The sequence below is a fragment of the Oncorhynchus gorbuscha genome, unplaced genomic scaffold, assembly GCF_021184085.1.
Source record: "Oncorhynchus gorbuscha isolate QuinsamMale2020 ecotype Even-year unplaced genomic scaffold, OgorEven_v1.0 Un_scaffold_7:::fragment_6:::debris, whole genome shotgun sequence".
Lineage (NCBI taxonomy): Eukaryota > Metazoa > Chordata > Actinopteri > Salmoniformes > Salmonidae > Oncorhynchus > Oncorhynchus gorbuscha.
Window position 1 is genome coordinate 244,694 of NW_025745510.1, and position 3,386 is coordinate 248,079.

Below are 3,386 nucleotides of genomic sequence, written 5' to 3' on the forward strand. Positions count from 1 at the left end.
GCTATATCCCCAGATGTGGAGCAAACTCACAACCCTATTGCAGCTGGTTGCCTTACAATTGTACGTTGAATTTTTTATGACCTGTGTTTTTGCATGTACATTGATTGGTTGATTATCTTATTAAGCTACACCAACATAAGTAACATACATTTTTCTAAAGTAATCCAATCTGTTATTAGTTGGACTTTTTGCATCTGTTACTGAGATGGCTATTCCAGTTATTATTGAGACTACCTACATCAAATAGAAGTATTTCCTGGCAGTCATTGTCAGTGCAGGTTGGGGGTGATTAACGTTCTCTGGCTGGATTCCAAGTTTTCAAGTTGAGTGAACATTAAAATTCAACTTGAGAATGTACGTTGGTTCAGCTATATGCCAAACATTTTTGCAAACTCACAGTCCTATTGCAGTCTGCTGCCTTACAATTGGACATTGATTCAACTTTTTTATAGTGCAGGGAGACAAAATACACCTCTCAACTCAAAGTGCAATGTAGCCTAGTTTAATTTCAACACAGGTGTATAGCGAGATAAAGTCAAGTTGAATTTGAAATGTGTTGATTGATCCATACACTTGTATTACAATGATGAGACTGCTTATCATTTTTCTAAGGAGTCGAGGAGGCCTTGTTTATCAAATCAATGATCACTCACACCACCAAAGTAGAAGAAGAGAGGATGAGAAGTGGAGTACAATAAAGTTGACCAATGCGATGTAGATTAGTTGCCCTTGGCTGGGAAGCTGACCCTAGATCTGTGCCTACAGGCAAGTAGCAGGGACGATATGAGGGGGAGGGGTTCTCAATTGAAGACACCTTTAGTTAGTTAATGAGTGCAGGGCTGGGCTGGATAGATGGGGGTATAAAGACAAGCAGGGAGCTGTGGTTGACTCTACTGTCACTGTCTTATAGTCACCATGTCTTTCTCAGGGAAATACCAGATGGAGTCACATGACAACTTTGAGTCTTTCATGGAGGCTGTTGGTAAGTCTTGCTGTTGGGTTTGTACATTTGATTAGACTTGGGGTGTTAATTTCAGAAGTCGTAGTCCTTTCAGTAATGATGTTCAATGGTGACTGCGAATGCAATGGTTACTTCTGAGTAAGCAAACCCAGGTAGCACATTAGTTTCCTTGGATGTTCTGGGAACAGAATGTGTCTTGATTAATGTTGTTTTTGTATGGCAAGTTCTTTAGTGTTCTGAGAACATGACTGTAACTATGAGAGCCTACAGAACATTATGCTGAAGTACTGACATTCCCACAGGAGAATATTTAAAGTCAGCTGAACAACTTGAGAACATTCTCAATGTAAAATGACGAATGTTCCTAGAACTTTACCTTAAATTAAAAAGTCTGAACTTTCAGGAAATATTCTGATCAAATAATGAAATGCCAAGAAAATAACATTTGGCAAATTCCTTTAATGAGAATGTTTCAAAGCCAAGCAACTGTCCTACACCATTACCAGAATGTGGTATGCAAAATAACCAAGCCCTAAAATGTATGGTCCTCAGAATGTTATGTGCTAGCTGGGAATGCATTCAGATCATTGTGTTGCCATAGTATAGTGCATACTTCAGTAGTAATAATTCAGTGTTCATGTCCCACTTCATTAACTTTTTGTAGTACTAAAAAGCACCGTCTATGACTCTCTCGCTGCCGCAAACATGTAGGTCTCCCTGATGAGCTTATCCAGGAGGGCAAAGACATCAAGAGCATCTCTGAGATTGAGGAGACTGGAGACCACTTCAAGGTGACTGTCACCACGGGGACAAAGATCCTCACCAACTCCTTCACCATTGGCCAGGAGACGGAGCTTGAGTCGCCGACCGGGGGAGAAAGTCAATGTGGGTGTCGCATGTCACAACCCAACCATGAGTTTCATACATGTAGCCTGGGTTTATCCATCTCCCTACATATACAGCAAGTATCTAACTAAACTAAGTTCAGCTGATGTGGGGTTAGTTCAGGTCCCAGTGATGTTGCGGGAGGACTGACTTTCGTTGGCAGAATCTCCTCTGCTCTCCAGGGACTGGGCGCACAGTTGCGTCTCAAAACCAACTCGCACACCTGATGCACACTGTCACTTTTTCTTCTCCATATATGGCCATCCAACTTGGGCCTGTTAAATTGGTCCTAGTTGACTGTAGTTGGTGACCACTGCTTTCAGATCTAACCGTTGACCTCTCCTGTTTCAGTCTGTGGTAATGAGGGAAGGTAACAAGCTGACGGCCATCCTGAATGGGATCGAATATGTCACAGAACTTACAGATGCAAACACCCTCGTCAATGTGAGTCTGGGGCATATGGCTGGGGGTTTCACGAAGCGACACAATTTCAGGGTTAATTTATACCATTAACAAAATGGCTAGTCTATGACAGTGCCGTGAACGTAATTCAACAGTTTGATGCCGCCAATGTTCTAATTGCATGCTGACCCCACCGCTCGCGTCGCAAAATAAATGTATGTGTTATTCAATCATTGCACCCACACTGCTTGCGCGCCACAGCAGGCGTCTGCGTGGCGTCTGCGTGGCGTCTGCGTGGCGTCTGCGTGGCGTCTGCGTGGCGTCTGCGTGGCGTCTGCGTGGCGTCTGCGTGTCTAATGATTACAGATGCTTTCTCTTTTCAGACAATGACTCTGTCTGGCATGTCATACAAGAGGACCAGCAAACGAATGTGAAGATCTACTGCACACTTTGGATAAATAAAATGTGAAAGGCATTGAATGGTCTGGTCTCAGCATTTCATATCAATGAGTAGAACTTCAGGGGAAAATTGAAGTTTGAGTTGGATGAATGTGGTATTCAATAGAATAGCGTAGTTCCCTGAACATTACACTCGGGCCAAAATGGATTTTCTACATTTTAATGTGACTGCTTTATAGCAAATGTGAACCCAGCAGTGTGGAACTACCAAAGCCTTCATTTCTATCTAGTCTGTTGCAATATGGGTCAGAATCCTACCACATTGGGTGCATCAGTTTAAAAGTAGATTCCTCAATTTCCAGTTATTTTTAAAATCAAGTTTCAGGCAATGTTTTTGGACATTGCTTTCACTAGTTCCACCCCAGTGTAGCTGACAAGGGGCTAAAGGTGCACCATTTGAGGGTGACCGGTTTCCCAGCTACAGTGTGGTTGGAAAAGCTAAGGACCCTGGGACTAAACACCTCCCTCTGCAACTGGATCCTGCACTTCCTGACGGGCCGCCCCCAGGTGGTAAGGGTGGGCAACAAGTCTGCCACACTGATCCTTAACACTGGGGCCCCTCCTGTACTCCCTGTTCACCCACGACTGCGTGGTAAAACATGACTCCAACACCAAGTTTGAGGTGCACCACAACACCAGTGGTAGGCCTGGTCACTGACAATGATGAGACCTGGCAGTG

At 43.7% G+C, this 3,386-nt stretch overlaps 1 pseudogene; it reads left to right on the forward strand.

The window, feature by feature from the left end:
* The first annotated feature begins 840 nt into the window (after positions 1-840).
* On the forward strand, positions 841-2,728 carry LOC124019124 (annotated as a pseudogene).
* Positions 2,729-3,386: the final 658 nt, after the last annotated feature.